At 46.5% G+C, this 27,760-nt stretch overlaps 1 long non-coding RNA gene and 2 other non-coding genes across 3 annotated transcripts in view; 1 reads left to right on the forward strand and 2 right to left on the reverse strand.

Annotated features, from left to right (window-relative positions):
- LOC139249531 (uncharacterized) overlaps positions 1–24,583 on the forward strand; it is a 71,748-nt gene extending 47,165 nt beyond the window's left edge. The window contains exon 3 of the long non-coding RNA XR_011591197.1: positions 24,172–24,583. This is a non-coding gene — a long non-coding RNA (uncharacterized lncRNA). The remainder of the gene's footprint in view (positions 1–24,171) is intronic.
- Positions 11,735–11,806, reverse strand: trnae-cuc (transfer RNA glutamic acid (anticodon CUC)). The gene has a single exon. It is a non-coding gene; the product is annotated as a tRNA-Glu (tRNA).
- On the reverse strand, positions 11,840–11,928 carry trnar-ucg (transfer RNA arginine (anticodon UCG)). Its single transcript is given in 2 exon segments — positions 11,840–11,875; positions 11,892–11,928. It is a non-coding gene; the product is annotated as a tRNA-Arg (tRNA).
- Positions 24,584–27,760: the final 3,177 nt, after the last annotated feature.

A 27,760-nucleotide genomic window follows, 5' to 3' on the forward strand; every position in this document is an offset into this window, starting at 1 on the left:
AAAAATCGAGTGCACGCTGCTTGCCACCAGATGCGGCACTCCAGCAAAATCTGGCCCAGTGAGGTGAATTCTGCCATTGTTTGTAAATATCAGCCACAACAATCTTCTGAAGACCATGGTGCTACTTACCTCATGTTTCCACCGCCGAGTTCCACCTCTGTAACATGGCCCATCTCCGCCCTTGCCTCAGCTCATCTGCTGCTGAAGCCCTCATCCGTGCCTTTGTTACCTTTAGACTTGACTATTCCAATGCACTCCTGGCTGGCCTCCCACATTCTACCCTACGTAAACTTGAGGTGATCCAAAACTCGGCTGCCCGTGTCCTAACTCGCACCAAGTCCCGCTCACCCGTCACCCCTGTGCTCGCTGACCTACATTGGCTTCCAGTTCAGCAACGCCTCGATTTCAAAATTCTCATCCTTATTTTCAAATCCCTCCATGGCCTTGCCCCTCCCTATCTCTGTAATCTCCTCCAGCCTCACTACCCCGCCCCCCCGAGATGTCAGCGCTCCTCTAATTTTGCCCCCTTGAGCATCCCTGATTATAATCATTAAACCATCGGTGGCCGTGCCTTCTTTTGCCTAGGTCCTAAGCTCTGGAACTCCCTACCTAAACCTCTTCGCCTCTCTACCTCTCTTTCCTCCTTCAAGACGCTCCTTAAAACCTAGCTCTTTGACCAAGCTTTTGGGCACCTGTGCTAATTTCTACTCATGCGGCTAGGTATCAAATTTTTATCGCATAATACTCCTGTGAAGCGCCTTGGGATGTTTCACTATGTTAAAGGTGCTATATAAATACAAGTTGTTGTTGTTGATAGCCTGGCTGATTCTGCTGAAACTCATCAAACACATTTTGCGGTGATAACTAGAAATTCCAGAGCCTTGAGCTGCTGTACAAAGGATATCACATACCAGCATGATAATTTACACACCAGTGTGAATAGCCCAGAATTAACTTGTGCTGTAGGTGTGTGACATCTGAGGGAAGGAATCCCATGATGCACCACTGCCAGTGGAATCATCTATTATATGTCTGATGCTGTAGGAAAAGGATAATGTCATGTATGTACATTCTGTTTGTAGCCACCAGATGGCATCATTGTTGGAGGTCAGTGAGCAGCACGCACATGGTGCTGCTCAGGTATAAAAGGCCAGCCATTTTGAGAGTCAGGCACTTTTGGGCCTAAATAAAAGAGAGCCAAGGTTGTACCTTGCTCAGTTAACCAGTACTCAGTTTGAACCTTTATTGCATACTTAACAGATAATGTGAGGCAATTGTGCTGATTTTTAGTGTTAAGTGCTGAGAATGTGGATTCTCATGTTAAACACAATAGACAGACTCTTGCGAGTGATTACAAGGCAGCGGTCTCGTTGAGCAGCACAGATGACATTATCAGTGATGAGAACAAGTTATTCATAATTGTCATCTATTGAACCCCTTTACAATTTAAAAGACCTCCAACTGGCCTCCTCTTAGTCTTTTTTGCCAGTGAAAAGAGCCCCAGTCTGCTCAAACTTTCCTGCTAATTGTATCCTCTCAATTCTGGTAGCATCCTTGTAAATGTGTTGTCAGCTGTGGCTTAGTGGGCAGCACTCTCACCTGTCAGAAAGTCATGGGTTCACGTCCCACTCCAGGGATTTGAGCACAAAAATATCTACCACTGAGTTGCCATCTTTCGAATGAGACATTAAACTGAGGCCCCGTCTGCTCTCTGAGGTGGATGTAAAAAAATCCCATGCCACTATTTTGCAGAAGAGCAGGGGAGTTATCCCCGGTGCCTTGCCAATATTTATCCTCCAATCAACAGAAGAAAAACAGATTATCTGCTTGTGGGAGCTTGCTGTGCGCAAGTTGGCTGCCGCGTTTCCCACATTACAACAGTGACTACACTCCAAAAGTACTTCATTGGCTGAAAAACACTTTGCGACGTCCGGTGGTCATGAAAGGCGCTATATAAATGCAAGTTTTCTTTTTTTAAAGACCTCTAACAGGCCTCCACTTAGTCCTTTTTTTGCAGTGAAAGGAGCCCCAGTATGCTCAAACGTTCCTGCTAATTGTATCCTCTCAATTCTGGTAACATCCTTGTAAATTTTCTCTGCGCTTTCTCCATTGTAGCTAATGCGTGATGACTTCGACACCAAAGGATTAATGATTGTGACATCATTTCAACTTAGTTTTATTTTTTATTTTCAACTTGTAATTAATGTACCCACATCCTACTGGAAGTTAGTCAAAGTAGTTTTAAAACCTTTTGCTAAAAAAAAAAATCTGTACGTATGTCTACGTGTGGCCAGACTTGCAGTGCAGGTCCGCTCAGCCTTTTCCCTGTTCAAAGGTCAAGCTTAAAGGGGTACTGAGTGCTGCTGCAGTTTCCGCAATTTATCCTTTCATTTCTGGGACCTGGGTTCCAATTCACCCCAGACCGATGAATGAATGTCACGTTGCTGTGCCTGATGTACAGGTCATAAATGAAGTGGGTTCGGTTGGTTTTGACCCAGAGGGGCCAGCTCATCAAAAACTACTTCTAATTTGCACCAAATTGGTACTCTTAGCAAAGTCATGAGAATAAGAAAGAATGAGAAAGACTTGCGTTCCTATTTCACCTTTCATGACCACTGGACGTCTCAAAGCTCTTTACAACAACGGAGCGGAGGAGCAGTGAGAAATTGGGGCCCAGGAGCATCGTGATCGAGGCCCAGGAGAGGTGAGGGCCCAGGGGCAGTACCACACTGATCTATGGATAGTAGGAGCATGTGTGCGCACTAGGTCCATGCAGCAGAGCTTGGTCTTCAGCCGTCTTGGTTAACCCTTGCCGCTGGATCAAGACCTAGCTCTGTCAAGACCGTGTGGTGGCCGGTGTGCAACGGCCACCGCACGTTAAAAGAATTCACGCACAGGCATCTTCCACCCTTCAATATGTAGTTCGGGACCTGGAATGTCAGGTCCCTCATTGAAACACCTGTGAACTCATCCCTTTATGGTGTGGAAACGGGTCATCCTTGATACGAGGGACTGCCTAATACTATACTACTATACTATACAACAACAACAACTTATATTTATATAGCTCCTTTAACATAGTGAAACGTCCCAAGGCGCTTCAGAGGAGTATTATGAGATGAAAAATTTGACATCAAGCCGCATAAGTAAAAATTAGCGCAGGTGACTAAAAGCTGGTCAAAGAGGTAGGTTTTAAGGAACGTCTTGAAGGAGGAGAGAGAGGTAGAGAGGTGGAGAGATTTAAGCAGGGAGTTCCACAGTTTTTAGTCAGGGAGTTTACAGCTAATGAAGTACTTTTTGAAGTCACTGTTGTAATGTGAGAAATGCGGCAGCCAATTTGCACACAGCAAGCTCCCACAAACAGCAATGTGATAATGACCAGATAATCTGTTTTTGTTATGTTGATTGAGGGATCAATATTGACCAGGACACCGGGGATAACTCCCCTGCTCTTCTTCGAAATAGTGCCGCCTGAGAGAGGGCAGACGGGGCCTCGGTTTAACGTCTCATCTGAAAGACGGCAGCTCCGACAATGCAGCACTCCCTCAGCACTGCACTGGAGTGTCAGCCTAGATTTTCGTGCTCAAGTTCCTGGAGTGGGACTTGAACTCACATAAGAACATATGAATTAGGAGCAGGAGGAGGCCATGCAGCCCCCTGAGCCTGCTCCGCCATTCAATAAGATCATGGCTGATCTACGACCGGTTGCTGTGGGAAAGATGTCCCACTGGTGCAGTAAGTGCTATTTTCTGAGGGGGTTGGGGGGCGGAGGGAGGGGGTGGTGTTAAGACATGTTGTTGGTGGAGAGTAGTGCAACATTTATTTTGCATCTGGGAGCTCTTGATAATCAATCCTGAAATGAGAAGGCAGCCTACACTGCACTATTAACACCCATACCTTGGTGGGCACACAACGCTTACCTCACGCCACCCAAAAAAGGGGGAGCAGGACCAGCTCAGAACATTCGTTGAATCCATTTCTTTTAATTAGGAGATTGATGTGGCAGAATCACAATATAACCAATTCCGGTGCCACTTTTTAACAGTTTTCAAAAAAAACTTCACTTCACAGTGGATAAAATAAACAGTGATAGCAATGGTTGTAAATGGTATAATTTAAAAACCACGTGATAGCCGGCAAATAAGGGACATCTGGTGACGACCTAGTCAAATCATTCAACAACAACAACTTACATTTATATAGTGCCTTTAACATAGTAAAATATCCCGAGGCACTTCACAGGAGCAATTAGTAAACAAGATTTGACACTGAGCCATATATTAGGACAGGTGACCAAAAACTTGGTCAGAGGAGCATCTTAAAGGAGCAGAGAGGGTAGAGTGGCGGAGAGGTTTAGGGAGGGAATTCCAGAGCTTGGAGACTTGGCAGCTGAAGGCACAGCCGCCATTGGAGCGAAGAAAATTGGGTATGCGCAAGAGGCCAGAATTGGAGGAGTGCAGTTATCTCGGAGGGTTGTGGGGTTGGAGGAGGTTAAGGAGATAGGAAGGGACGAGGCCATGGAGGGATTTGGAAACAAGGATGAGAATTTATAAAATTGAGGCTTTGCTGGACCGGGAGCCAATGAAGGTCAGCAAGCACAGGGATGATGTGTGATCAGGACTTGGTGCGAGTTAGGATGCGGGTAGCAGAATTTTGGATGAGCTCAAGTTTCCGGAGGGTGCAAGTGGGAGGCCAGCCAGGAGAGCATTGGAATAGTTGAGTCTGGAGGTAACAAAGGCATGGATGAGGGTTTCAGCAGCAGATAAGCTAAGGCAGGGACGAAGATGGGTGATGTTATGGAGGTGGAAGTAGGCGGTCATGGTGATGGAAACATAAACATAGAAACATAGAAAGTAGGTGCAGGAATAGGCTATTCGGCCCTTTGAGCCTGCACCACCATTCAATATGATCATGGCTGATCATGAAACTTCAGTACCCATTTCCTGCTTTCTCTCCATATCCTTTGATCCCTTTAGCTGTAAGGGCTACATCTAACTCCCTCCATCTAGCTCGGGGTCACATAGGAAGCCAAAGTTACAAACAGTCTGGTTGAGCCTCAGACAGAGTTAAGAGCTAATGTTCGGCGGTTTGCTAAAAAGGGTTGCATATCTTAAAATCTGATAATCTGATTCAGCATAATGGACTACTGTATCACTGTCTTTATATATTAGGGCAGTAACAGCTTCCCATGGCAGAGTGTAGCCATTAACCCTGGGAACTTCAGGGATGAAAATAACTGATCTAAAGCACCAATTCACGACACAAAAGTCTGTGGATTAAATTGACAGAAATGCATTTCCTCATAAAGTATGTGCATGAATAATAGATAGAAGAAAACCCAAACAACCAAAAAGAGAAAGTGAGAACAGAAAGTACTCTTAATCAAAATAATTTAAAACAAGGAAAATAACTAAAGATGACAAATCAAGAGTCAAAGGCAAGAAAGGCTGAATAGTAAACTCCGGAAAGCATGAGTCGATCAAAAGTAGCAGTAAGAAATATAAAATTCCAAACGGTCATTACCACCCTGCCCGAAACACCAATCCCAAACCAAAAAAACCCTAACCCTAAAAGGAGAATGCTATACCAGTATCCTGAATAAAATTGGAACGAGGCATCAGAACGACACACAAAGCCACAGCAGCTCGGGTACAACAAATAAGTTGCATGATCAGCCATGATCATATTGAATGGTGGTGCAGGCTCGAAGGGCGAATGGCCTACTCCTGCACCTACTTTCTATGTTTCTATGTTTCTATTTTCTTTTCTTTTAACTTTTCTTTTGCTTTTCATTCTCTCTCTTCTTTCTGTTGTTCTTTTCCTTCTTTAGACCTATAGACTAGTTAGCCTAACTTCTGTGGTTGGGAAAATGTTGGAGTCCATTATTAAAGAAGCAGTCGCAGGACATTTGGAAAAGCAAAATTCGGTCAGGCAGAGTCAGCATGGATTAATGAAGGGGAAGTCATGTTTGTCAAATTTGCTGGAATTCTTTGAGGATGAAATGAACAGGGTGGATAAAGGGGAACCAGTGGATGTGGTGTATTTGGACTTCCAGAAGACATTTGACAAGGTGCCACATAAAAGGTTACTGCACAAGATAAAAGTTCACGGGGTTGGGGGTAATATATTAGCATGGATAGAGGATTGGCTAAATAACAGAAAACAGAGAGTCGGGATAAATGGTTCATTCTCTTGTTGGCAACCAGTAACTAGTGGGGTGCCGCAGGGATCAGTGCTGGGACCCCAACTATTTACAATCTATATTAATGACTTGGAAGAAGGGACTGAGTGTAACGTAGCCAAGTTTGCTGATGGTACAAGGATGGGAGGAAATACAATGTGTGAGGAGGACACAAAAAAACTGCAAAAGGACATAGACAGGCTAAGTGAGTAGGCAAAAATTTGGCAGATGGAGTTTAAGGTTGGAAAGTGTGAGGTCATGCACTTTGGCAGAAAAAAATCAGAGCAAGTTATTATTTAAATGGAGAAAGATTGCAAAGTGCCGCAGTACGGCGGGACCTGGGGGTACTTGTGCATGAAACACAAAAGGATAGTATGCAGTTACAGCAAGTGATCAGGAAGGTCAATGGTATCTTGGCCTTTATTGCAAAGGGGATAGAAACATAGAAACATAGAAAATAGGTGCAGGAGTAGGCCATTCGGCCCTTCGAGCCTGCACCACCATTCAATATGATCATGGCTGATCATGCAACTTCAGTACCCCACTCCTGCCTTCTCTCCATACCTCCTGATCTCTTTAGCCGTAAGGGCCACATCTAACTCCCTTTTGAATATATCCAACGAACTGGACTTGACAATTTTCTGTGGTAGAGAATTCCATAGGTTCACAATTCTCTGGATGAAAAAGTTTCATCTCATCTCGGTCCTAGATGGCTTACCCCTTATCCTTAGACTGTGACCCCTGGCTCTGCACTTCCCCAACATCGGGAACATTCTTCCTTCATCTAACCTGTCCAATCCCGTCAGAATTTTATATGCTTCTGTGAGATCCCCTCTCATTCTTCTAAATTCCAGTGAATATAAGCCTAGTCGATCCAGTCTTTCTTGATATGTCAGTCCTGCCATCCCGGGAATCAGTCTGGTGAACCTTTGCTGCACTCTCTCAATAGCAAGAATGTCCTTTCTCAGATTAGGAGACCAAAACTGCACACAATACTCAAGGTGTGATCTCACCAAGGCCCTGTAGAACTGCAATAAGACCTACCTGCTCCTATACTCAAATTCCCTTGCTATGAAGGTCAACATGCCATTTGCTTTCTTTACTGCCTGCTGTACCTACATACCTACTTTCAATGACTGATGTACCATGACACCCAGGTCTTGTTGCACCTCCCCTTTTACTAATCTGTCCATTCAGATAATAGGATGGAGTATATAAGCAGGACTTACCCTCTCCCCTGAGTGTAGCCCCAGCTTGTGCATTGGTGATAGCTTTATTCCAGGCAGGACCCATCAAAACAGCGACCCTGTCTTCCAAGGGTGTCAGTGGGTGTTGATTTGCCGGGCCTCCTCCTGTACGAATTCTTTCCCTTTTGTTATGTGCCACCTTCCTCTGCAAAGATGAAAATATAACTTTTTAGGGAGGGTGTCTTTCTGCTGGGTTGGACATATACAGATGGTCACATTTACAATTGCAATTCCAGTGAATAAATGAAAATATTACTTGCACTAACTATTTGACCAAGGTCCTGCCACTTCTTTTTGCTCTGGCCTCCAGACCTCGGGGTGGTCACCATTGCACAGTAATCTTCTGCAAGTTGGTTCCAGCGTTTCTTCATTTCTTTTGGTGAAACTTTTAAGTGACCTCTGCTGGTGTCCAGCTCATGCCATCTGGCCTCAATTACAGTAACTAGTGCCTCCACTTCATCCTGTAAGAAATTCTTGGTCCTTGAGCCGCGTTGCATCTTGTATTGCAGCTCCGATTTTTCCAATGGGAATTAAAGTTCTCACACACAATTGGCTCTTTAAAAATGGCTGAATGCAGACTGGGAGCTGCACTGGGCATGCGCGCTCATTGCAATCACATCACAAACGTCCTTTTTTTTCATGCATGTGCAGAAGGGGAGGCATTGTATTTTTGGCGCAGACATTAGGCTCCACCCCCCGAAGCTAAAGAACAGGCTGCGTGGCGCCAATTTCAAAAACTAGAACGGGGAAACTTGCTACTTATTTTTTTGGAGTAGTTGGGAACAAAAAAACGGGCGTAACTCTGGCAATATGCCAAAAAACGGCATTGAGCCCATGGAGTTGTATAATTCCATAAATAAACTTAAAGTGCTATTTCTCCTGAGCAATCATTATAGGAATGAACAGTTAATAGAATCTTAAAAGGCACAGTTTAAGCATCACTCCTCTCAAAACTTCAATAAAAGTCTCATCTGTCATATATAATAAGAAGGCACTGCCAAAATTGGGAGGAAATCATTTGCAATTTTGTCTCAGCACAGTATCTTCTGATGGAAGTGCCTCATTACACATTGGATTAAATAATGATTAATTGCGGGATGTCATCAGACCATGTTCTACCTTGGATTTATCTCTGGGACTTTGGGTTTAAATCCTGCCCAAGGGATTAGCAGTTCTAAGTGAAGTTACTTTGGACAATTCCACCAGTTCCCAGTGGAAATGAGTCGATAACACAAAATTGTCTGTAATTTGTACCAATTGGTAATTGTTGAACCATCTCATTAAAGGGGTGGTTGGTGTACAAAGTGGCTATATCATCAGTGCACTGGAAGCTGGTCTTCTGAGATTAGGGCTGGAGCACGTAAATGAGAAAGATTTATTATAGCATTGCAGGAAATAGGAAGGACATGTTTTCATTTCCCATCAATGTTTATCCAATACTCGAGTGCAGAGTCATTTAAAACCTAAAATAACATGAATCAGACTGGCTTAGATATGGACCATTATGTGGCCTGATTCTGCAGGCCTTGATCATTTGTTTACTCTATAGCTGTGTTTCTAGTGCACTGTGCACAGTTTTGGTCTCCTTATCTAAGGAAGGATATACTTGCCTTAGAGGCAGTACAACGGAGGTTCACAAGGTTGATTCCTGGGATGAGAGGGCTGTCTTGTGATGAGAGATTGTGTAGAATGGGCCGATACTTTCTGTAGTTTAGAAGAATGAGAGGTGATCTCTTTGAAACATATAAGATTCTGAAGGGGGATTGACAGGGTGGATGCTGAGAGGTTGTTTCCCCTGGCTGGAGTGTCTAGAACTAGGGGGCACAGTCTCAGGATAAGGGGTAGGCTATTTAAGACAGAGATGAGGAGGAACTCCTTCACTCAGAGGATTGTGAATCTTTGGAATTCTCTGCCCAGAGGGCTGTGGATGCTGAGTCTCCGAATATATTCAAGGTTGAGATCGATAGATATTTGGAGTCTAGGGGAATCAAGGGATATGGAGATCGGACGGGAAATTGGAGTTGAGGTCGATGATCAGCCATGATCTTATTGAATGGCGGAGCAGGCTCGAGGGGCCGTAGGGCCTACTCCTGCTCCTATTTCTTATGTTCTTATGCAGTGGGGTGGAAAGTGTATATATCAGTGGATTTCTGATCTTAGGCTGAAGCTTCACTTTGCTGCTGTTGGGACCTGGAAATAAATCCGCTTCTCCTGGGTCAAAGTCTAGCTTCTGGGCTTTACTATGGTTCAACCTTCTCCATCGTTTTCTACTGTGACTGTATGCTCTACTGGACTGCCTCCACACCTGTACCTGGTCTGCCTCTGCGGACTCAGTTTTCTGCTAACACAGTAAAAAACCCTGCTATCAAAAGGCACTATTGTGATAAAATATATTCAACTTGCTGCATAATCAGGTTGTCCACTAATACTTACAGTGCACATATAATATACATTTGTATAGAAACATAGAAAATAGGTGCCCTTCGAGCCTGCACCACCATTCAATAAGATCATGGCTGATCACTCCCTCAGTACCTCTTTCCTGCTTTCTCTCCATACCCTTTGATCCCCTTAGCTGTAAGGGCCATATCTAACTCCCCCTTGAATATATCCAAAGAACTGGCATCAACAACTCTCTGCGGCAGGGAATTCCACAGGTTAACAACTCTCTGAGTGAAGAAGTTTCTCCTCATCTCAGTCCTAAATGGCCTACCCCTTATCCTAAGACTATGTCCCCTGGTTCTGGACTTCCCCAACATCGGGAACATTCTTCCTGCATCTAACCTGTCCCGTCCCGTCAGAATCTTATATGTTTCTATGAGATCCCCTCTCATCCTTCTAAACTCCAGTGAATAAAGGCCCAGTTGATCCAGTATATTATAAGTTTTATAAGTATACCTTTGTGTATGTTAACTGCGCACCTATAGTACCATACACCAATAGTACAATACACCAGTGTATACAACACAATCTGTATTGGCGAGTATCCTGTGACCATCCATGTATCATGATCCAGGTATGTTTCATTCTGCAGAGGACAATACTGTTGTATTTTAAAGTAGATCACATAGGTCGGTTAGTTTAACATCTGTAGTGGGGAAAATGCTTGAAACTATCATTAAGGAAGAAATAGCGGGACATCTAGATAGGAATAGTGCAATCAAGCAGACGCAGCATGGATTCATGAAAGGGAAATCATGTTTAACTAACTTACTGGAATTCTTTGAGGATATAACGAGCATGGTGGATAGAGGTGTACCGATGGATGTGGTGTATTTAGATTTCCAAAAGGCATTCGATAAGGTGCCACACAAAAGGTTACTGCAGAAGATAAAGGTACGTGGAGTCAAAGGAAATGTATTAGCATGGATAGAGAATTGGCTGGCGAACAGAAAGCAGAGAGTCGGGATAAATGGGTCCTTTTCCAGTTGGAAATCAGTGGTTAGTGGTGTGCCACAGGGATCAGTGCTGGGACCACAACTGTTTACAATATACATAGATGACCTAGAAGAGGGGACAGAGTGTAATTTGCAGATGACACTAAGATTAGTGGGAAAGCGGATTGTGTAGAGGACTCAGAGAGGCTGCAAGGAGATTTGGATAGGTTAAGCGAATGGGCTAAGGTTTGGCAGATGGAATACAATGTCGGAAAGTGTGAGGTCATCCACCTTGGGGAAAAAAACAGTAAAAGGGAATATTATTTGAATGGGGAGAAATTACAACATGCTGTGGTGCAGAGAGACCTGGGGGTCCTTGTGCATGAAACTCTTTTTGGGAGTAAACAAAAAACATTAAACCGTGCCCCCCCGATCTGGGGGAAACACCAAACATTTACAGGCCCTTTTATTTTTTTTGTGGTTTTTTTGGGGGTTTTTTTTGGGCACAAAAACATATTTTTTCTCCAAGTGCCCCCTATAAAGGGGAGGGGGACACTAAAAGCACCGCCAATTAAAACAAGTTAACTTAAAAACATAAAATCAAATTAAAATTTGGTTGCCGGGCGTGATGATGCACTCCAGTCCCTCCGGTGCCCACCTCTCGCGGAAGTCCGCGAGCGTACCGGTGGACACCGCGTGCTCCATCTCCAGGGACACCCTGGACCGGATGTATGCGCGGAAGAGAGGCAGGCAGTCCAGCTGAACGACCCCCTCGACCGCCCGCTGCCTGGACCAGCTGATGACACCCTTGGTAACAGAAGTGTCTGTTGTATCACGACACGCTGCTGATGGTTGGGGCAGCAACAGCGAGGTGAGCTGCAAACTTATTCAGGAACAGCATTGCAATTTGAAGCACCGCAAATACAATGTTCCCTGACCGGGAATCGAACCGGGGCCGCGGCGGTGAGAGCGCCGAATCCTAACCACTAGACCACCAGGGAAGCTGCTATAAAATTTCACGTAGCGAGCTAAGTTGACCGGGACAGGACTCGAACCTGCAATCTTCTGATAACTTTGCGGTTATAATCGAAGTCAGACGCCTTATCCATTCGGCCACGCGGCCGCTAAAATTTCAGGCAGCGAGCTAATTGACCGAGGCAGGACTCGAACTGTAATTTTCTGATAACTTCGTGGTTATAACCGAAGTCAGACGCCTTAACCATTAGGCCACGCGGCCTCTGCCTTCCTTGTACATGAATCCCAAAAGGTTAGTTTGCAGGTGCAGCAGGTAATCAGGAAGGCAAATGGAATGTTGGCCTTCTTTGCGAGAGGGATGGAGTACAAAAGCAGGGAGGTCTTGCTGCAACTATAAGGTATTGGTAAGGCCGCACCTGGAGTACTGCGTGCAATTTTGGTCACCTTACTTAAGGAAGGATATACTAGCTTTGGAAGGGGTACAGAGACGATTCACTAGGCTGATTCCAGAAATGAGGGGATTACCTTATGATGATAGATGGAGTAGACTGGGTCTTTACTCCTTAGAGTTCAGAAGGATGAGGGGTGATCTTATAGAAACATTTAAAATCATGAAAGGGAGAGCCAAGATAGAGGCAGAGAGGTTGTTTCCATTGGTGGGGGAGACTAGAACTAGGGGGCACAGCCTCAAAATACGGAGGAGCCAATTTAAAACCGAGTTGAGAAAGAATTTCTTCTCCCAGAGGGTTGTGAATCTGTGGAATTCTCTGCCCAAGGAAGCAGTTGAGACTAGCTCATTGAATGTTTTCAAGTCAAAGATAGATAGATTTTTAACCAATAAGGGAATTAAGGGTTACGGGGAGAGGGCGGATAAGTGGAACTGAGTCCACGACCAGATCAGCCATGATCTTATTGAATGGCGGAACAGGCTCGAGGGGCTAGATGGCCTACTCCTGTTCCTAATTCTTATGTTCTTATGTTCTTATAAAATGGCACTTCATTCATTTTTTTGGACCAGGCGATGCTAAAAAAAAATACAGCACCACAGTTGCCAGAGAGTTGATGATTTACTGGGGAAAGAGAAGTGTGATAAAGATGAGAGAGAGTAGGACATTCTCAAGATTAGTATCTGTAATGGGGAATCATTCGGAAGACAAAAAGGATCTTAAGAGGATAAATCAGAAGCTGCGGCCAAACTCTGTGCGACAGAGCTGTCACCCACTGTTCATACAGTGCTTGTCCTTTTAATGCATGGGGCTGGATGGTTGTCTCATCTGATCTGAGCTGAGCTGCGCTGATCTGCATGGGATGGTGGGAGTGTGTCTGCTGCCTCCTGCAGTCAGTTTCACTGTGCCCATTTCACTCCCTGTCTCTGGGAGGGCAACTGGGCTACACCAAGGAGGGAAGGAGGCAAACAGACAGTTTGGCGGTTCACAGGGTGCGCTGTGTGAACAGTATAACTCTCCACAAGCGAAGAAAATTGAATGAAAATCAAATAAAAAGGAAAGCTAGGAACCCACTGCTAACTTTGATGCTCTCCCGTTGCTCAGCAACCAGCAGCGCCTGGCTACATCTTTTTTCCAGTTCCAAATCTTCCCACTTTGCCCTGATCTTCAAACATGTCCAGGTGTTTAAATGAAAGAACAGAGCAGGGCAGCGTCAGATTAACGAGCCAGGAAGAAAGAGGGCGATATCACTTGGATACCTTTATTTCCTCCCCTGCCTTCCCTCTCCACCCTGCCCCCTTTTAGTTCTGCCAGATCTCGGTGTTCTATATAACACTAAATGCACCGCCGATCGTGCCCTTCTTACAAAATACTCAAGGCAGGTTCACTATTAAGGGCTCTAGTTAGGAGAATTCCCGCTGGATTTGAACCCATTTCCCAGCGCGTCCCTTGGAGAGATTCATTTAATTCCATTTTTTGGCCCCCCCCCAAATTTTGGTGCCCAAGGCGACCGCCTAGTTCGCTTAATGGTTGCGCTGGCACTGCATAAAATTATTAATCAAGCTAATCAAGAACACAAAAGACAACTTTACATGTCGATTCCATTTGTTCACCAACACAATGTGACGCTGAAATGTTCACATGTGGTTTTCCCATTGTAAAATGTTTCCGTATGGATTTCCCATAATAAATGTTTAGATGAGAAGTTGCCATTATAAATGTCGACATAAAAAGTGTTACAGGAAATAATGTTTGTGGATAGGAAATAGTTGCCACATGCAAGATTTTTAATATATAATGTGTAGAACTAAAATGAAGGGATAATCATTAACGGTGTATTTTTTGAGGTAGCATTATACTTAATTAGCATATTAAGTTTGACAACAAGGGGCTGCTACTCAATATTTACCAGTTGTGTGTACAGCAATATAATACCTGGATCTATTTCTGGAATTTCTCCTATCTTATCCATGCTTTTCTTCCCTCCAGACTGCATTATTCTAATACTCTCCTGGGCGCCCCCCCCGCCCTCCCATCTACAGCGTTCCATAAATTTGAGCTCATCCAAAATGCTGCTGTAAGTATCTTAACTTGCACCAAATCTCATTCACCCATCAGCTCTGTGTTCGCTGATCTACATTGGCTCGTGGTCCAATAAGTTTCAAATTCAAAACTCTCTTCCTTGTGTTCAAATCCCTCCATGGTTTCGCCCCCACCACCCCTGTGCCGGCCCCATCCACTCATGCCACCGCCCCCCCATATATGTAACATCCTCCAGCCCTACAATGAATGTTCCCTCTAAGCCGCGCTTTGCTGTGCATGATCTTTTTATTTCAATTCACGGTCCCATTTGTTGTGTATCTGTAAAGCATGTACTCCCATGTTCCGCCACCAGGGAGCTCATCCCCTGAAGTCACAAGGGATCCCAGCATCCCTTGGCAGCACTGTATATAAGCCGGCCCCTAAGGCCTGTTCCTCACTCTGGAGTGTCTTAATAAAGACTGAGGTCACTGTTACTTTAACCTCCCTGTGTGCAGTCTCATCTGTGTTAGGAACACAATAACTGGCGACGAGTATACGAATCCAACGCAAAGATGCAGCAAACTGTGGGCATCCTGGAGAAGTTCTCGGACGATGAGGACTGGGAAGCCTATATCGAATGGCTAGACCAGTACTTTGTAGCCAACGAGCTGGACGGAGAAGGAAGCGCTGCAAAAAGGAGAGCGGTCCTCCTCACGGTCTGCGGGGCGCTGACCTACAGCCTCATGAAGAATCTTCTGGCTCTGGTGAAACCCACAGATAAGTCGTATGAGGATCTGTGTACACTGGTTTGGGAGCATCTTAACCCGAGGGAGAGCGTGCTGACGCGAGGTATCGGTTCTACACGTGCCAGCGATCTGAAGGTCAGGAAGTGGCGAGCTACGTCGCTGAGCTAAGGCAACTTGCAGGACAATGTGAGTTTGATGGCTACCTGGAGCAGATGCTCAGAGACTTTTTTGTACTGCGCATTGGCCACGAGACCATCCTACGAAAACTTTTGACTGTAGAGACACCAACCCTCAGTAAGGCCATTGCGATAGCACAGGCGTTTATATCCACCAGTGATAACACCAAACAAATCTCTCAGCACACAAGTGCTAGCAATGTTCATAAATTAACTAGAACTGTGTTTGCGAGCAGAAATGTACAGGGCAGAAACCACGAGTCTGCAACTGCCAGCAGGCCTCAGGTGACCCAGATGACTCAGGGTCCACAACAAAGGATGAATGCAAGGCAATTCACACCTTGTTGGCATTGTGGAGGCTTCCATTCAGCCTATTCATGCCGCTTCAAAGAATATATTTGCAAGAGATGTGGAACAAGGGGGCATCTCCAATGAGCTGGCAGAGGAGCTGCAAAACCTGCTAACCACCACGTGGCAGAGGAAGATCGGTCCATGGTGGATCAAAGCAATTTCGAGCCTGAGAGAGAGGCAGATGCTGAAGTACACGGGGTGCACACATTTTCGACGAAATATCCACCTATAATGCTAAATGTAAAATTGAATGGCTTACCCGTAGCCATGGAACTGGACACTGGCGCTAGCCAATCCATCATGAGTAAAAAGATGTTTGAGTGACTGTGGTGCAACAAGGCACTCAGCCCTGAGCCCCATCCATACGAAACTGAGAACGTACACCAAAGAACTCATCACTGTCCTGGGCAGCGCCATGGTCAAGGTCACCTATGAGGGCACGGTGCACGAACTGTTCTCTGGATTGTCCCGGGCGACGGCCCCACACTGCTTGGAAGGAGCTGGCTGGGCAAAATACGCTGGAACTGGGATGACATCCGAGCGCTATCACATGTTGATGATGCCTCATGTACCCAGATTCTTAACAAATTTCCTTCCCTTGTTGAGCCAGGCATTGGAAACTTTTCCGGGATGAAGGTGCAGATCCACTTGGTCCCAGAGGCACGACCCATTCACCACAAGGCGCGAGTGGTACCTCACATGATGAGGGAGAGTGTGGAAATCGAGCTGGACAGGCTACAACGCGAGGGCATCATCTCCCCAGTGGAATTCAGCGAGTGGGCCAGCCTGATTGTTCCAGTACTCAAAAGTGATGGCACGGTCAGGATTTGCGGCGATTGTAAAGTAACTATTAATCGTTTCTCGCTACAGGACCAATACCCGCTACCTGAGGCAGACGACCTATTTGCGACGTTGGCAGGAGGCAAGACGTTCACCAAGCTCGACCTGACTTCGGCCTACATGATGCAGGAGCTGGAGGAGTCTTCGAAGGACCTCACCTGCATCAACACGCACAAGGAACTGTTCATCTGCAACAGATGCCCGTTTGGAATTCAGTCGGCTGCAGCGATCTTCCAGAGAAACATGGAGAGCCTACTCAAGTCGGTACCACGCACGGTGGTTTTTCAGGACGACATTATGGTCACGGGTCGGGACACCGCTGAGCATCTACAAAACCTGGAGGAGGTCCTCCAGCAACTGAATCGTGTAGGGCTACGGCTGAAGTGGTCGAAATGCGTTTTCATGGCAACAGAAGTGGAGTTTTTGGGGAGAAAGATCGCGGCGGATGGCATTCAGGCCACAGACGCCAAGACAGAGGCTATCAGGAATGCGCCCAGGTCACAGAACTGAGCTGCGGTCGTCCCTGGGACTCAACTATTTTGGTAACTTCCTACCGGTGTTAAGCATCCTCTTAGAGCCCCTACATGTGTTATTGCGTAAAGGTGAGAACTGGGTATCGGGAAAAAAAACCAAGTAATTGCTTTTGAGAAAGCCAGAAACATTTTATGCTCCAACAAGCTGCTTGTATTGTATAACACATGTAAAAGTCTTGTGCTAGCATGTGATGCATCGTCGTACGGAGTCGGGTGTATATTACAACAAGCTAACGTTGCAGGAAAGTTGCAACCTGTCGCCTATGCCTCCAGGAGCTTTTCTAAGGCCGAGAGGGCCTACAGCATGATTGAGAAAGAGGCATTAGTGTGTGTGTTCGGGGTAAAGAAAATGCATCAGTACCTGTTTGGCCTCAAATTTGAGCTAGAAACCGATCACAAGCCCCTCATATCCCTGTTCGCTGAAAACAAGGGGATAAATACTAATGCCTCAGCACGCGTACAAAGGTGGGCACTCGCGCTATCAGCGTATAACTATACCATCCGCCACAGGCCAGGCACCGAGAACTGTGCGGATGCTCTCAGTCGGCTACCTTTGCCCACCACGGGGGTGGAAATGGCGCAGCCTGCAAACTTGTTGATGGTCATGGAAGTGTTTGAAAATGATAAATCACCAGTCATGGCCCACCAGATTAGGACTTGGACCAGCCAAGATTCTCTGCTGTCCCTAGTAAAAAACTGTGTACTGCATGGGAGCTGGGCCAGCATTCCCGTTGAAATGCAAGAGCTAATCAAGCCGTTCCAGCAGCGAAAGGACGCGCTGTCCATTCAGGCAGACTGCCTGTTGTGGGGTAACCGCATAGTGCTACCCAAAAAGGGCAGGGAGCCGTTCATCTCGGATCTTCACAGCACATACCCGGGTATGGTAATGATGAAAGCGATAGCCAGATCTCACGTGTGGTGGCCCGGTATCGACTCTAACTTAGAGTCCTGTGTACGGCAATGCAGCGTGTGTACTCAGTTGAGCAACGCGCCCAGAGAGGCCCTCCAGACCATGATCGAGGATCCATGTCGACTATGCGGGCCCGTTTCTCGGTAAAATGTTCCTGGTGGTGGTGGATGCTTTTTCAAAATGGATTGAATGTGAAATAATGTCGGGAAGCACCGCCACCACCACCATTGAATGCCTGAGGGCCATGTTTGCCACCCACGGCCTGCCTGACATACTGGTCAGTGACAACGGGCCATGTTTCACCAGTGCCGAATTTAAAGAATTCATGACCCACAATGGGATCAAACATGTCACCTCGGCCCCATTTAAATCAGCCTCCAATGGGCAGGCAGAGCAGGCAGTACAAACAATCAAACAGGGCCTTAAACGAGTCACAGAAGGCTCACTCCAAACCCGCCTGTCCCGAGTACTGCTCAGCTACCGCATGAGCCCCCACTCGCTCACAGGGGTGCCCGCGGCTGAGCTACTCATGAAAAGGTCACTTAAAACCAGTCTCTCGCTGGTTCACCCCAACCTGCATGATCAGGTAGAGAGCAGGCGGCAGCAACAAAATGTAAACGATGGTCGCGCCACTGTGTCACGGGAAATTGATCTGAATGACCCTGTGTATGTGCTAAATTATGGACATGGTCCCAAGTGGATCGCAGGCACGGTGATAGCTAAAGAAGGGAGTAGGGTGTTTGTAGTCAAACTAGACAATGGACAAATTTGCAGAAAGCACCTGGACCAAACGAGGTTCACAGACTGCCCTGAACAACCCACAGCAGACACCACCTTTTTCGAGCCCACAACACACATCCAAAGGATGAACGGCACCACCCCGGACCAGGAAATCGAGCCCAGCAACCCAGCAAGGCCAGGTTCACCCAGCAGCTTTGCAGGGCCAACAACACGCCAGTCCAGCGAGGGCACAGCCAACACACCAGAACAGACATTTGTACCGAGGCGGTCCACCAGGGAAAGAAAGGCTCCTGACCGCCTCACCTTGTAAATAGTTTTCACTTTGACTTTGGCGGTGAGTGAAGTTGTGTATCTGTAAAGCATGCACTCCCATGTTCTGCCACCAGGGAGCGCATCCCCTGAAGTCCCAAGGGATCCCAGCATCCCTTGGGAGCACTGTATATAAGCCGGCTCCTAAGGCCTGTTCCTCACTCTGGAGTGCCTTAATAAAGACTGAGGTCACTGTTACTTTAACCTTCCTGTGTGCAGTCTCATCTGTGTTAGGAACACAATACCATTAAATTTCAGTGCATGTGTAAGATTTCCTATGGTAAAGCATGTGAGTGGCCTGTGCGGTAATTTGCAGTTTACCTCACATGGTACCTCACACTTTACAAGCTCCCCGCTGGAGTGGAAATAAACTACAGAACCTGTGGGAACCTGTTCAACCTTCGTCGTCTCCAGGCCCGATCCAAGACCACCCCAACCTCTGTCGTCGAGCTACAATACACGGACGACGCCTGCGTCTGCACCTGGACTGAACTCCCAAGTTATAGTCAACATATTCACTGAGGCATATGAAAGCATGGGCCTTACACTAAAGATCCGTAAGACAAAGGTCCTCCACCAACCTGTCCCCGCCGCACAGCACTGCCCCCCCAGTCATCAAGATCCATAGCGCGGCCCTGGACAACGTGGACCATTTCCCATACCTCGGGAGCCTCTTATCAACAAGGGCAGACATTGACGACGAGATTCAACACCGCCTCCAGTGCGCCAGTGCAGCCTTCGGCCACCTGAGGAAAAGAGTGTTCGAAGACTAGGCCCTTAAATCTGTCACCAGGGCTGTAGTAATACCCACCTTCCTGTATGGCTCAGAGACATGGACCATGTACAGTAGACACTTCAAGTCGCTGGAGAAATAACACCAACGATGTCTCCGCAAGATCCTGCAAATCCCCTGGGAGGACAAACGCACCAACGTTAGCGTCCTCGACCAGGCCAACATCCCCAACATTGAAGCACTGACCACACTTGATCAGCTCCGCTGGGCAGGCCACATCATTCACATGCCAGCCACGAGACTCTCAAAGCAAGCGCTCTACTTGGAACTCCTACACGGCAAACGCGCCAAAGGTGGGCAGAGGAAACGTTACAAGGACACCCTCAAAGCCTCCCTGATAAAGTGCGACATCCCCACTGGGAGGGCCTGGCCAAAGACCGCCCTAAGTGGAGGAAGTGCATCTGGGTGGGCGCTGAGCACCTCGAGTCTCATTGCCGAGAGCATGCAGACATCAAGCGCAGGCAGCGGAAGGAGCATGCGGCAAACCAATCCCACCCACCCCTTCCCTCAACAACTGTCTGTCCCACCTGTGACAGGGACTGTGGTTCTTGTATTGGACTATTCAGTCACCTCAGAACTCATTTTTAGAGTGGAAGCAAGTCTTCCTCGACTCTGAGGGACTGCCTATAATGATGATGATGACCTTGCAGATTACTGTGTGGTCACACGTGCGCAGCTTCGAGGGAACGTTGTCTACAACCGAGTTCTCTGCGCTCCACCAATTCTGGTCTCTTGTGCCTTCAGCTGTCTAGCACCCAAGCTTTGGAATTCCCTCCCGAAACCTCTTTGTCTCTCCGTCGCTCTCTCCTCCTTTAAAATGCGACTTAAAACTTAGTTCTTTGACCAAACTTTTGTTCACCTGTCCTAATGTCTCCTTCTCTGGCTCGGTGTCAGTTCTTTTGTCTGAACACGCTGCTATGAAGCACCGTGGGACGTTTTACTACATTAAAGGTGCTATATATGTTGTTGACGAGCTGAGTCCACCCTGTCTACGTCAACTTCATCCCACCACAGGACCTCACATTTGAACTTCAGATTCTTTCATATCGTCTCCTCCTTGTCCTCTGTTTACGATCTCTCCTAATCCCTGTCACGTCTGTGTAACCTGTGTCCATTCATGCGAGCATTTTGGCTGCTGTGCTGTGGACCTGAGCCCATTACTTCTATCTCCCTTTTTTTCTCGCTTGACCCCTCTTGGGCCTCTCTACCCAGTCATCCCACCATTCATTTCTGCCCTCTCGTAACTTTGTTCCGTAAATCCCTAACCCAACCCATCACTCCTCTGCCGCCCTTCTCTCCTGCTCGTGTCACAGGCTTGAATCCCTCTTGAATAAGCCCATAGCTTCCCTCTGTGCCTCTCTTGACGTTTGTTCAAAGGGCCCATCAAGACACTGGTCGCTGCCGCCTTACGAGCAGAAGCCCCAACTGCTCCAACCTTCTGTCTTGCCAACCTTCCTACACAGTGCGCCCGCCTTAAATCATTCATGCGTTAGGAACCCCCCTTCCCCCCCACTTTAAACTGACCCGTTTGACCAAGATTTTAGTCATCCCTCCTAATGAGCTCAAATTTGGCCCCTGCCATTTTTCGGCGCACTCACCCTACTTGCTCCGCTTTTCTTGGAAGAGAAATGCGCTGGAAAAAAATCCTCCCGACTTTGCACGCTGTCTGGCCTCTCCCAGGTCCTTGAGTAGTGTGGCCAGTCGATTTGGGGGCGGAGCCAGGGCCCTGCGCCAAAAACAGTGCCGGCAGCTCGCCACATGCGCATTGGAGTGCGCGCGCATGTGCAGTAGCTCCCCGCCCCCCCCCCCCCAGCATCTCTGTGTGCGTCCCGCCCCTATCCCAGGCCGAGTGGCCTCTCTGTGTGCATCCCGCCCCTATCCCAGGCTGAGTGGTCTCCCGCACAGGCCGGCCCGCTGCCTTCCTGGCTCGCTGCCTTCCCGGGCTGAAGATTGACAGTCTGGCTTCAGGTCCGTGGGTGCGGGGACACTGGATAGAAGGCCACAACAAGCAGGTTGGTGCGGGGCCCAAGCCGTGGCGGCAAGGATGGGGGGAGGGGGAGAGTTTTGATCCCGGGAAGGGCGAATTCCAAACCGCAGGGTGGGTTCGATCACCGACCCCATAGGGGTAGGGGGTTCCGATCCCGTGGGCGGTCCGATCCCCGACCTCTAAGGAAGATTTAATCCCCAGTCGTGTCCGATCTCTGACCCCAGGTGCTGTCCTGATCCTGGAGGGTCTGATTCCCGACCCCGGGAGGTAGGGTCGTTTGTAAGGGGTGGGCTGATGGTGGGTGAGCTTAGGCGACTGGGAGAACATAAGAACATAAGAATTACGAGCAGGAGGTACCTCTATTTTTTATTTGGATATTTTGAAAACTTTATGGAAATATGTTTTGTCTCTTTACTTCTTTTATTTTTGTAGTTTAAGCTTCTATGAATGCTTCTGTTGTGTAGTAAATTAACTTTGCGAAGTTTGTCATCTGATGTCCTGTATAGCTGTTTGACCCTAATCACATTCTTTAGTCAAGTCATTAAGTTCTGCTGACCTCCGACCTGCGTTGATTTCTTAACTCTCCGCAAGGGTTTTCACAAGTGGCCACATAGGCTGGCCTAAGTTAGTTTGGAGTAACTATTAGCTGGCCAAAGTGGCCTCAATGGCCAAAATGGGCATAGGTGGCTGGTAGCACCCCCTTTTGAAAAAAATCAAACTAAACTAAAAAAAAAATCCTAACTAACTCACTTACACTGACCCAAATTGATTGTGCAAAATGCGGATTTTTAAGATACTCCAGAAAAATCAAGTTGATCCAAAAAAAACCGGAGTATCTCCTGGCCAATTTTGAGCCCAAAATCTCCTCCTTTGGCACTACATCCATTATTGTCTGATTATGTCTCTGAAACATCTTGGGAGGTGTTTGTCTGTTCAAGGCGCTATATTACTTTTAGTTCTTGTTGTAGTGCCTGTACTGTACTTATTGGTGTGTATTTTTTTCTGTGTGTGAAGGTTGAAGAAAAAAATCTTTTACTAAAGTCTTCTTACAAACCAATGGTAGTTTAGTGAAAGAGGAAATTATATCCCAAACATGTTGGGATGCTAGATTTTCGGCTCCTCTCCGCTCCGTTTTTCACCCCGGAGCAGCAGCAATGGTGATGTTAAGGTCTTCCGGGCGGGCGGTCAGCCAGCATCCAGCGCCCCACGGCGATCCTCGGGTCTGGTTTTGCTGCAGCGCCTCCCGAAGGAGCTGCGCTGGTGTGCACCGCCCCTGGTTGCGACACTGGCACGAGTTTGAGCTCCTGCCCGACCCGTTCGCCTGGAAGCACGGCTCGCAATGATCGCCTGGGAAATCAACTATCCCGTCGGCGAAGAGGTGAGTAATGGACTCCGAAGGTAAGTGTGATTGTTGTTTCTTTTAATTATTTTAGCGATTTGTGTTGTGATGGCGTGGACAATGTTTTGGGAATGTTTTTGTGTAGGTTTTTTTTGAGGTTTTTCTCCACCTCCCCCCCCACCAGACGTCTCTCGGAATGCTCCCGGCCCGGCTCTTTAGCTCGGGAGTTTCCCATCCTTGTGCCCAAGAGAGGTGTACAACGCCTCCCATAGTGCTGCGCCCCCTGACGCAGGGCCCAGCTGCACAAATTTACCAACTGAGGAGCAAACTATTCCCGGCCGCTAACTTTCCCGCCACGCTAACATTATCGCAACAAAAACATAAAAGCCTAAAATTTAGCCCTTTGTATTAGGTGGTTCAGTGCATGGTTCCCCCCCCCTACCTTTCCACAGAATTCTGCCTTGATAGCGTTGGTCTTTCTATCCTCAGCTGTGTTGAGCTACTCCAAGCACACAGTACCAGCCTGACTGCAGTAAAGGTGGTGCAGCTTTTTCCCTTTCCCCGAGAATCATTTCTGCGATTGGTCTCAGTTAAACTCTGAGCCTCCCCGTGTCCCATGCCTTGTACTCCATCCTGAGCAACCGGCCTGTGAATGCACCTGTTTTAGTGCCTCAACTTTCTGATCAACGTCTCAGCTTTACCCAGTCTTCATGCTCCTTGAATCTGTACATTGCTGTTATACGGCTGGGAAGTAAGAAAGACTTGCATTTATATAGCACCTTTCATGACCGCAGGATTTCCAAAGCGCTTCACAGCCAATAAAGTACTTTTGAAATGCAGTCATTGTTGCACTGTTGTAAAGTAGAGCTTACCCATCCTGCTTAGGGTCCCAGAAAGGTCTCTATATTATACGCTATAATATTGTCGTTTTTTTAAAAATCCGTTCACAGGATGTGGACCTTGCTGGCAAGGCCAGCATTTATTGCCCATCCCTAATTGCCCTTGCTGGACCATTTCAGAGGGCAGTTTAGAACCAATCACATTGCTGTGGGTTTGGAGTCACGTGTAGGCCAGCTCGGGTAAGGATGGCAGATTTCTTTCCCTAAAGGACATTAGTGAACCAGATGGGTTTTTATGACAATCATAAGGGTTCAACGAAAGGTCATCGACCTGATTAACTCTGTTTTTCTCTCCACAGATGTTGCCTGACCCGCTGAGATTTCTAGCATTTTCTGTTTTTACCTCTGGATTACGAATCCAGTAAATCACCACTACACGCTACTGCTCCCGTAAATATCTCCTGTGATTTTCCTTTGGAAAGCTGACAAAACTCCACCCCTCATCGTATGATTACGTGCGTCTTTCCTGGGAGAGAGGAGCAGGAAGGATGCCATGAATCAAAAATGGGAGTGGGCCGAAGACACCTTGGCTAAAGTTGCGCTGAGTTGAGGAAAGTAAAACTGGACCTCCGAACAGCAACCTTGAAAGTGGAGGAAATGAACAAAATGAGGCAAAGTATGCAAGAAGACATGCAGAGAAATGTATGTAAATATTCTTTACTTGAGGTACAAAAATGACAAAGATTTATGTATCTGCATGTTGTCTTGAATAAGGAGACTCATGCAGAAGAGAAGTCGCGATGTTGCAATTTCAAATTTCTTGTTTTAAATAAATGCTGTTCCTTTGAAAGCAGTGCTCATCCTGTGAAGTTTTCAAAGTTGTTTAGAATTCAGATACTTCTATTGTGTAGGTCACTGTGCAGCATCCCATTGATATCCATACAGTATGGTTTCCTTTTCTATTTAAAATAAGTAAAACAGAAAAAAATCTGTTTTGCAGGCTGTAAAATATTTGTATTTTATCAAGCTGCCTGCTATAGGAGATTAGGACCATAGCAATGATGCTATCAAAGAATAAATATATCACCCCAATGTCTAATTGGGTCAGGTTGCTAGTGACACATGCTGGAAGTATGCATGTATAAGGAAAACCCAAAGATGTTTCATAAATACATAAAGAGCAAGAGGATAACTAAAGAAAGAGTAGGGCTTATTAGAGACCAAAAAGGAAGCTTGTGTGTGGAAGCGGAAGACGTGGGTATGGTTCTTAATGAATACTTTGCGTCTGTCTTCACAAAAGAGAGGGACGAGGCAGACATTGTCAGTTAAGGAATGTGAACTATTAGATGAGATAAACATAATATGAGAGGAAGCATTAAAGGGTTTCGCATCTTTGCAAGTAGATAAATCGTCAGGTCCGGATGAAATGTATCCCAGGCTGTTACGGGAAACAAGGGAGGAAATAGTGAAGGCTCTGACCATCATTTTTCAATCCTCTCTAGCTACAGGTGTGGTGCTGAGGGGCTGCTAACGTTGTACCATTGTTTAAAAAGGGAGAAAGGGATCGACCGAGCAATTATAGACCTGTCAGCCTAACCTCGGTGGTGGGCAAATTGTTGGAATAAATTCTGAGGGACAGTATTAATTGACATTTAGAAAGATACGGATTAATCAAGAACAGTCAGCATGGATTTGTAATAGGAAGGTAGTTTTTTGAGGAGGTAACAAGGAGGGTTGATGAGGGTAGTGTGTTTGGATTTTAGAAAGGCTTTTGACAAGGTTCCACAAGGCAGACTGGTCAGAAAATTAAAAGCCCATGGGATCCAAGGAAAGTGGCAAGTTGGATCCAAAATTGGCTCAGTGGCAGGAAGCAAAGGGCAATGGTCAATGGATGTTCCAGTGGTGTTCCAATGAAGTGGAGTGTATATGTTGTGATACACAAGGTATCACAATTGTGTGGGACAGGCTTGATGGATCAGATGGTCTTTACCTGTCTGCCATTTTTTGTATGTTTGTAGGGCTCAGTACTAGTTCCCTTGCTTTTGTGGCATACATGAATGATTTAGACTTCAATGTAGGGGGCATGATAAGAAGTTTGCAGATGATATAAAAATTGGTCGTGTGGTTGATAGTGAGGAAGAAAGCTGTCGACTACAGAAGATATCAATAGACTGGTCAGGTCGGCAGAAAAGTGACAAATGGAATTCATCTGGAGAAGTGTGAGGTAATGCATTTGGGGAGGGCTAACAAAGCAAGGGAATCTTCTCTTCTTAGGCAGACCCTTGGTCAATGGTAGGATACTGAGAAGTGTAGAGAAACAGAGGGGCCTTGGAGTGCATGTCCACAGATCCCTGAAGGCATACGGGATGCTTTCCTTTATTAGCTGAGGCGAAGGATATAAGAACAGGGAGGTTATGCTTGAACTGTATAAAACACTAGTTAGGCCACAGCTAGAGTACTGCGTACAGTTCTGGTCACCACATTACAGGAAATTGCACTATAGAGAGTACAAAGGAGATTTACGAGGATGTTGCCAGGACTGGAGAATTTTAGCCATGAGGAAAGATTGGATTGGCCGGGGTTGTTTTCTTTGGAACAGAAGAGGCTGAGGGGAGACTTGATTGAGCTTTATAACATTATGAGGGGCCTGGATAGAGTGGATAGGAAGGACCTATTTCACCTAGCAGAGGGGTCAATAACCAGGGGGCATAGATTAAAAGTAATTGGTAAAGGATTAGAGGGCAGCTGAGGAGAACTTTTTTCACTCAAAGGGTGATGGGGATCTGGAACTCACTTCCTGAAAGGGTGGTAGAGGCAGGAGTGCTCATCACATTTGAAAAATACTTGGATATGCACTTGAAGTCCCGTAACCTACAAGGCTACGGACCAAGGGCTGGAAAGTGGGATTAGGCTGAATAGCTTTTTTTCAGCTGGCACACACACGATGCGTCAAATGGCCTTCTTCCATGCCGTACATGGGTAGGCAATGGGATTCGGACAATTTCTCGTGTGTAGGGAAAACACCAACACAGACTGGTTGGGCTGAACGGCCTGCTTCCTTGTTGTCATTTCTGTGTAATTTTATGCATGAATAACGTTCTATTGAAAATTAGTTGGAATATATTCTGGCTCTGTTCAGGACATGAAGGGGCTTGCTGCTGGTAACAAATGGAGTTCAGCAACTAGAATGTAAACACTGTTTGGTCTGAAGACTCAACTTTTTGTGAGAAAAGGGGAGCAGTGAGGCCTCAAGGCACTTTGAATAGTTTTAAACAACAACAACACACCCCTTCATGATAAATGAACCTGGAGATTGTTTCTGCTTTAAAACGTACAGCATCGGAGTTAAACATCAGGTTAAACCAATATTGCCTAGACCCAGTGGGCTAGATCTTAACTTTCACAACTGGGCAGGACATTGCCAGTCGTGGATTAGCCGCCCGTCCTACACCCCGGGATTGGACAGGAAAATCAGACGAGATGTAATCCAGGTCGCCGATCTGTTGCTGTCAGTCCTCCGCCCATTGGTGAAAGTTAAAACCTAGTTCAACTAGTTTTTAAATTTTTCTTGTCAGTTTCCTCATCCAATTTTTTTCTTTCTGCTCCTCTCTTAATCCATGGTTCCGACATGGTGTAAGTGGTTGCCCTTAGGTGTTTTCGCTGCACCCCCACATTACAATAGTTCTAGACCTGGGAGTGATTACTGTACTGAACAGATGAATACGGACAAATACCTCGGTCTCAACTGTCAATGTTTTATTAAAGCTACCCCAACACAGCAAAACTCATCATCATCATAGGCGTTCCCTTGAATGGGGATGACTCGCTCCCGCGAGTTCACAGGTGTTTCGATGAAGGACCCGATGTCCCAGTCCTGAACTCCAATTGAGGGTGTGGAAGATGCCTGAGCATTAATTTTTTTAACGTGTGGTGATTGTTGCACACCAG

Source organism: Pristiophorus japonicus, chromosome 2, assembly GCF_044704955.1.
Source record: "Pristiophorus japonicus isolate sPriJap1 chromosome 2, sPriJap1.hap1, whole genome shotgun sequence".
NCBI classification, from domain to species: Eukaryota; Metazoa; Chordata; class Chondrichthyes; family Pristiophoridae; genus Pristiophorus; species Pristiophorus japonicus.